This window comes from Phocoena sinus, chromosome 17 (genome assembly GCF_008692025.1).
Source record: "Phocoena sinus isolate mPhoSin1 chromosome 17, mPhoSin1.pri, whole genome shotgun sequence".
Taxonomy (NCBI): domain Eukaryota; kingdom Metazoa; phylum Chordata; class Mammalia; order Artiodactyla; family Phocoenidae; genus Phocoena; species Phocoena sinus.
In genome coordinates this window covers 75,551,317-75,560,080 of record NC_045779.1, presented here as the reverse complement: position 1 = coordinate 75,560,080, position 8,764 = coordinate 75,551,317, and positions in this window count along the sequence as shown.

Here is an 8,764-nt window from a genome sequence, read left to right as displayed (position 1 = left end):
ATGATGACTGCGGACAAAGAATGACACCTGCCATATTAGCAAACAAAGGATATTGCAGCCGTCAGTCCATCAGTCACGGCAATGTCCCCAACAGTGCACCCTGAGGGGATTCGGGACAGAAAAGGACAGGATACTGGCCCTGGACGGTTCAACTGCACATCAAAGGAGTGATTTCAATGAGCCCAGACTCCTGCACCTTCCCGTACATAGAAAAGGGCTACATTCATCAACTTGAGATGTTTGCTTTTTCTCTAATTAACAGTAATCTTTTGATGTTCCAACCACCTGGTTTTTGTTGCAAAAACTCCTCTATATCCTGGCTCCTCCCTGACCTCTTTGGAACAGTCCCTCAGAGCATCTGAGAAGCTGTCTCCTGGGCTTAAGTCCTCAGTGTGTCCATCCAATAAAACAGAGTTCTCAACTTTTAGTTTGTGCATTTTTTTTCAGGCAGCATGATGAGGACGTTAAAGATTCTGTTGTTGATGGTGGTGATGATGACGACGATGAATCATTAGCTAACAGAGAAGTCATTTTATGCCAGGAACTCTTATAAAAACTATACCGTACACGTATTATCTAATTGAATCATTGTGAAAACCCCATAGATGAGTATTCTTATTATTATCCCAGTTTTCCTGATGGGGAAATTGAAGCTCAGAGAGGTTAAATGTCTTGGCCAAGGTCACAAGCTATGCCAATCCTCAGAGAGAGGTCTGGGAGAGGGAGGTTATTTGTAATGTGCAAAGGAAGGATCTACCCGAAGAGTGTGTAGCAGATGTGCCCTTCAGAGGGGAGGAGAAGGACAGGGATAGAACTGGCAGAAGCACTTAGTTTTTTTTTTAAACGAAAGACAACAGTCTCTGGCAGCTGCAGTGGTCCAGTGTGATCATGGTCTTTCAGGGAGTGGGGTGGGCACCCCACCCCTGGTGGAGATGAAACTGAGCAGGACCCTGCGGGGCTCCTGGGCACAAATGCCTTTCTGTGTCCCGCGTTTTTTTGTTTGTAGGAAATAGACTTCATTCGGCCTCCATGGCCTTCCCTGAGTTCCAATGGGCAGTTTCAAACAGTTGCTAATCGGGGAAGGGAGGGGATGCCGAGGAGAGCGAGGAACAGTCAAGAAACAATAGTGCAGCCTTGGGGCAGGGTCCTGGTTCCCCCTCAAGGGATACACACAACAACATCTTTGAGTTGTTTTGCAGATACTGAAACCCTCACCAGGTCGGAGAAGTTAACTGTGCACTGCCCACAAGCACGCAGACCCCAGACCGGGTGGAACCGGAAGGTTGATGATGCCGACTCCCACTACCTCCCCACCAACCAATCAGAAGAGTGTCCACGAGCTGATCACGCCCTCCTCTTTGAACCAACTGGATAAAACTCCTCACTACTCCCTCCAGGTCGGGACAGACAGTCTTGAGCGCCTCGACCCGCTGTGGTCCCCTTTGCCTGGCAAAGCGATAAAGCTGTTCTTTTCTAGTTCACCCAAAACTCTGTCTCCGAGATCTAGTTCGGCGTTCGGCGTCAGAGACATGCGTGCAGAAGGTGGAAGCAAATGAGCCGGCTGGGTTGCTGAGGATGAGGCTCCATAGAGAGGAGATAAAAGTCCCTGTGCTTCTCACTCTCTGGGATTCTCTGGTAATGTTTCAGCACCTTCATCTGAACTTCTGTGCTTTTTGCAAGAAGCAAGACTGGGGTTAATCTGCTAGCAGGTAAAGGCTACCGCTTGCTTTCTAGTTCTCTCCAAGAAAACGCAAGATTTTCAAAGTCAGCTCTGATTAAGAATCACAGAACTTCTTAAGGAAACTGTGATTATGCATCACAATGAAAGGATAAACAGAGCCCAGAATGGAGAAGCTGCCAGTTGTTCTTCCCAGCTGGGAGCACCAGTCCCCCTTTGATAGCAAGCTTACTGTCTGTGTGTATAAATTTTCCAAATTCTCCCTCAGTGGCTCAACAGAGAAATAAAGAAGAACCATTTTTTAACCTTCTGAAATGAAAAGGAGTCCCAGTCCTGCTCTGAATTCTGGCTGAGCAGACACTCCTGTCTAATGACCACATTTGTTTCTCCGGGATCTCCCTGGGGAGTCAGGTTTACTGCTGAGGAACTCACTGTCTGCAAAAGAAGAGAAACAGGGACATGGACTTACTTGGGAAATGGCTGTCAAATCAATTATGCCCCGAATTTGATGAGCAGCCCCAGAATTCTCACGGGTGGCGTGTTCATCCTGTATCCCTTACCAGGACCACGTTTCAAAGCCCCTGGCACAGGGAGAAGGGACAGGGAACAGGAAGGGGACAAAGGTATCCCATATCTTTGTCTGTGCCATTCCTTATTTGGTCATTCTATAGAGCTTGGAAGTCCTCACCACCAGAGTGCTTTAAAGTTCAGAGGAGAGAGAGTTTTGTGTGCCAGAATGTTTCTGGAGATACCGTGTGGACCTTGAAGGAAAAGAATTTGTGAAAATGGCATTTTCCATGTTTATGTGTCATGCACCAGTCTCACCACACTTCTGATTTCTGGGCTGTGGTTTCCCTATCTATTAAAGGAGGAGATTGTCTTCAAGGGCAGGTTACAAATTCAAATGATAAAAAGGTTAGTTGGGTTATAGCTATGAGAGAAGCAGCCCTGGATATGGGTGTTAGATATCAAATGACACTCTGGGTTGGGAGGGGAAGGGGAGGTGGCAAATGGGAGCATCACGTGCCCCTTTTAGAGAGGCAGCAGCTCCAGCCCACGGTGGCCAAGTGGGAAAGTTACAAAGAGTGTTCCCAGAGAGTCTTGCTTCTAAAGACAAACTTGGCATCTAGATTCTTCTGAGAAATAGTTTCACCATTAAATATCAGTCACTAAATCAATTTATCTTTCAATACCCAGGACAAATGAGACATAATCTGGGAGGTTAGTTTGACCTTCAGGCTGCCAGTTTTCAACTTCTGTCCTAGAGGATGAGAAATGAGATTCTGCTAAGGTGATAATAAGGACTGCATGCTTTGTCCTCCCAAATCCATATGCTGAAACTCTAACCCCCCATGTGATGGTATTTGTAGGTATGACCTTTGGGGGGGGTGATTAGGGTATGTGGGTGGGGCCCCATGATGGGATTAGTGCCCTCATAGAAAGAGGAAGAGAACTAGCCCTCTCTCTCAACCACACAGGGACACAGCAAGAAAGTGGCCATCTATAAATGGGAAGGGGGCCCTCACCAGAACTGGACCATGCAAGCACACTGATCATGGGCCTGCAAGCCTCCAGAACTCTGAGAAATATATGTTTGCTGTTTAAGCTGGCCAGTCTGTGGCATTCTTTTATAGCAGCCTGAACTAAGACAGATGGGTCTGCTCTGGGGACAGCAGATCCCTCGATGACCCCCACTTGTCCACTCTGCCTGTGGCGAGGGGCTCATCTGTTCTCTGTCTTTGCCCTTCCAGAATGTTGTGAGCAGGGGTGCACATGCGTCTCTATGTATATATAGTCTCCCAAGAGGTCAGTGCACAGACTCAAGCTGAAGAGATTTTGGCTTTTCCCTGTGTTTACCATAAGTGCCACAGCTAGTTTCCAAAGAGCTGTTTAATTACTCTTTCGGTCACTCCAGAGAGCATCTGGGGGTGGGGGGGCGAAGGGGTCTGACACTAGGAAGACCTTTAAGAGGGCTACACACAGGTACTCCCTGCTTTTTGAAAGTTCATTTTATACCATTTCGTTTTTATGAAAGACTTACAGTAGTACCTGTTTTGGCTAACAGAAGAGGATTTTCACTTTTCCGAAAAAAGACGAGTGAAAATCACATTCAATGTCTGTTTGGCAGGCAGCTAAGCTGTGACAGAGGCAGTGAGTACACAAAGCAGCGAGAACAGCCCCGCCAAGCTCCCTCCTTTCCCGGGAACCACACTCGGCATCTGACCATCGAGCCGCTGTAAGCTTTGAACTGTCTGTGCTTTACCTTGATTTATGTTGTGCATCCATTAGCAAGATGTGTCCTAAGGCAGTTGTTCCTTTGCTTTACACCGCTTTGGCTTAGGAAAGATTTCATAGGAACGCTCTGCTTTCACATAGTGGGGGACACCGTGTACGGAGATCAGACGGACTTTAATGGTGTTGTTCCAGCTCAGTATATCACCCTGGACTCTGTGTGATGTAGGACTGGCACCCAGGAGGGAGTGGGTTAGTTAACAGGGAGCAGATCAGAGGTAAGGCCAGGGGGCAGGGGGAGAGGAGGGGAGGTGGGTGCAGGTAGCCTGATGTGCTTACCACCAACTCCCCCTGGCTATGGTGATAAGGCCAATGATTCCAACAGGAATCAGACCAACATCTTCTGTGATTGACTGCCTCTGTGTGTCCGTGCTTGACAATGTTATCGGAATAAACCTTCACAACCACCCCCAGAATGACGTGGTATAATTTTTTCCCATGTACTGAGGGGTCTATCATTGGCTTGTGCCCACATATTAAGCCAAGTGACCCATGAAACAGCTTGGTCACTTTCTTCCTCCAGCACGGGGCTCTGGGCCGGCCACTCGAGCTCCTGGCTGTGCCTGCAGCCCTGCTCATCTCATCTGGTTCAGAGCAGGGTGTGGGGGAAGCGGGAGATGCCATGCATCGTGCTGCTCTTATAACATAGATTACTCATATCTGCTCTTCCAGAGGGTAAGAGTGTTGATGACGTGGATTGTGTAAAGTGCCCCTACACAATAAGTGATAGGTACATTTTAGGGGACCCCCACTTCAATATTGTCTTAAACAGATGAGTGCACTGTGTGGGTCCACACTAGGGCCAACGATACACCTAGAATTGATCACCTGTTGGCACCAGGACTGGGCAAATTGGGGCCCTGTCCTAGAAACAGACATGACTTCTTGATGGACCAGGTCAAGGGGTACACAAGCCTTGATGTCAGAGCACAGAGCAGGGGTCTTCTGGCCAGCAAAGTATGCATCTTGATTAGCTTTTTTTTTTAGGTTCACCCAAAAATAAACATCTAAAACCTCGGTGGCTTCAAGCTGCAAATATTTCTATTCCTCATTTGTAGGGTCGGGGTCAAGTTCAGCTTTGCTCCAGGGTCGCATCCTCCTGGGACCAGTCGCCTCCCACAGCTGAGTCTGCTCCTTGTGGTGGGAGCATCAAAGGAGCAAAGGAAACAAAGAAAAGGGGCAACTCTGAACGTTTCATGTTGAAATGGGTCGACCTCTACTCCTCAGCGTTCCAAAGGCCAAAGTCCGCAAGTCCATAGGAGGGCAAAACTATTCCCAGGCCAGTGGGCAGTGTTGGCAAGTCCCATGACAAAGAGCAGGACGCATCACTCTGGCTTGGGGTGGCAGGTGAAAGTCAAGAGCAAGGGCACCTTCCCCAATATCCTAACAAGCGAGAAGAACAGACCCACTTTTGAAAGGACTCCACTATCGGCTCCCTCCCCAGCCCCTCTGTTTCCATCCTCCATCTCGCTATCCATCTGGCGGGTCTTCCAGGCAGAAACTGGTATTGGAGTATTCCTCTCCCTGGTCCCAGGGTCCAGCATTATCCCTGGGAGAGGCCAGTGTTCCGAGCATTGCAATTATGCCCACAAGCCAGCTGGTTGTACTTGCCTCTTTCTTTTTCGTTTTTCCTCCAAACTGTGAGATTATTCCCCTTGGTGGCACATATTCTGAATTACCTACTTGAAAGGAAATTTTTCTTGCCCAGATCTGTGGATCTTTATATGATACCTAAACCCAAACAAACAAAAGAGCAAAACCCTGCAAAGATGTATTTTTAATGACTTGGTACTCCTTAAAAGAAAGCCCTGGGCATGTCGCTGCTGCCTGCTCCATGCTTTTGCTATGAACAAGCACCCACAGGAAGTAATACGTGCATGATGAATGCCGTAACACACAGAGGCAGTGACTCTCAGGGGTGTCATGGCCACTTATTTACCAACTGCTGGAAGCCTCTACCTCCTCATCTGTAAAAAGGGAGCAGTGCCTGTGATGCTAAATTAAAGGCGGTGCGGCAGCGCTCTGAGAGAGTGGTGTTGGAGTCACACATAGAATATGAATCTGGGTGGGCACTTATATTGCTTCACCACACCTCAATTTACTCATCTAAAAATAGAGGAGAACAGCTCCTAACTCATAAAATTACCCCGAGGACACAATGGCATGAGAGGCTTGGAAGGGATTTTGTAAAGCAATGAGTGTGAGGCACTTCTGATAGGGCTTGATGCCATTGGAATAACTGTCCCTATTTATTTTTTAAACCGAACAATAAACCGTGGTTTGCTGATGTGTGGTGAGTGGTGGGGAATTTATCGTTTTTATTGACTCAGCTGCTGGAGCAACCTTGCACCAGGTGGGGACTGCCATAAAGCGTGTGCTGAAGTCTGCTGGCTTTCAGTCACCCAGCTCAGAGCCTGCTATCTCTCACGTCCCTGTCCTGTGGCGCCAGGCTCCTGGGAGCTCCTGGTGTCCCAGTGGGGTAGCTTATAAAAATGGCTGCAAATTCTTCCCTTCCCTGTATCCATGCCTAGCAGCGTTTCGATGTACAGAGTCTATTTCTCTGCCCCTAGAGTCTGGGTTGGCTGTGGGACTAGCTTTGGTCAGTGGGATATTAGCAAACATGAAGCACGCAGAGAGACTCGAGCCTGACTACATAAATAATTGTGTGAGCCACTAAGTTTGGGGTTCTCATACAGTTAAAGCTCACGGACAAAATCAGTACCCTTGGTCCAGACCATGCTCTGTCCATCTTGATATGACACCCTCAACATGTGTGCGATATGTTGATAAACAGAGCAGGCTGCTGTATCTGGGTCCCCCCAAGACCACCCTCATGTTCAACGATTCACTAGAAGGACTCACAGAACTCAGGAAAGCTGTTCTACTCATGGTTACAGTTTATTACAGAAAAAGGATGCGGATTGAAATCATCAAATGAAACAAGAAACACACTTCCTGTTGTTCACTCCCTGTGGGGTTGCGTGGGCCACAACTGGTTCTCTGAAAAGCCCTGTGTGACAGTGTGCAAATTGCTGCGTCCTATTTAAAGGTAAGAGACCTTTTCTGGCGGAAGAATAACTCAGACAGAAGGGGGAGATGGTTCGTGGCTCAGATGACGTCAGACCTGTGCTGTGTGTAGAAGCTTAGTGTGGTTGGTGCCCAGGTGGCTGTGAATGTCACAGAAGGCTGTCATTTACGTGAGAGCTAGAAAACCAGCCTCGGGCACAGTGCTTTTTAAAACTCCTTTGGTCAAGTTTCCTCTCCCCTCGCCCTCAGCCTCCTCCAGTATAGAATGAGCTGGTCCGACGAGATCACCTCCGAGGCCTCATTTAGTTCCATGATGTTCTGACCCTCCAAACTTGAAATGTCACCTGCAGGAGTCAGTGACTTGGGGCCCGGATTCGAACAGTGTCCTTTAAATGTCAGAGATTGTATATCCTTAGTCATTATTCTAATGATCTTCTTGTCTTGTTCGTTCCAGATGGAGATGTAATCTATTCCCAATCCCCAAGATAATCGAGCTTTTGATGTAATTGTGGAAGAAGGATCCCGGAGCATCAATAAGTCCACAGCTCTGCCATCCCTTGAAAGTATGAGTGACGTGAACCTTGTGTTCATTCACTCATTCATTCATTCAGTAGACACATCTTTAGCCCATTTTTGCTTTAGCTCTGAAGCCTCCTAGGCAAGAAATTCACACTTCAGGTGAGCAGTGGGAAAGGCCATACAGTCGTCTCTTGGTATCTATGGGGGATTAGTCCCAGGATCTCCGCAGATACCAAAATTCATGAACGCTCCAGCCCCTCATGTAAAATGGCATAGCATTTACATATAACCTATGCACATCCTCTGTACACTTTTAATCATCTCTAGATTACTTATAATACCTAATACAGTGTAAATTCTATGTAAACAGTTGTAAATACAATGTTAATGCTACATGAATATTTGCTGACTTACAAGTTTTGCCTTGTGGAACTTTCTGGAGTTTAAAAAACATATGTAGTTTTGATCCGTGTTTGGTTGAATCCACAGATTCAGAACCCATGGATTCGGAGGGTCAACTGTATCTGGAGCAAGGCAGAGGCCATCCACCTCCCCCAGGATCTCCAGTGAGCTTCCAAACCCGATGATGGACTATGGCGGGGGGTAAGTTGCAGACACAGGGAGCTGGTCCCTCCTGGCTAGGCATTCACCTAGGCTCAGATCGAGACACGCCCTGCAGGACGCAAGAGGGTAACAAGTGAGTCACATGGAAACAGACATTGTTTCAGTGTTTACTAAGTGCTGGAAAGGGATCCGGGCTGTAGGTAAAAAAGATAGCTGCTTAGTGAACATTGATCCCACCTCCTCCTTGTTTGCAGTACCTGGTGTTAATAGATGCCCCCTCTCCCCTACATTCCTGGGCGCTTAAAGAGATGCTGACCCCACTCCCAGCTCCAGGGCAGACACAGGTTATTCAGGCTAAAACCATACATTTTGCTAGTGATTCATTCATTCAGAAAGGACTCAGCCACAGGTGATGTGATTCCTCTGGTCATAGGATTTGTCTCATCAGGAACAGTCAGCTCTGAGTGGGAGCTTTGGGGGGCATTTAAAAAAGAATTTCAAAAAATTTTTTGTTTTTTGGCCGTGCCGCATGGCATGTGGGATCTTAATTACCTGACCAGGGATCGAACCCCACACCCCCTGCATTGGAAGCACAGAGTCTTAACCACTGGACCGCCAGGGAGGTCCCTGAGGGGTACTTCTGAGAAAGGAGCATCCCACGTCTTAAGAGAGATACCACAGGGA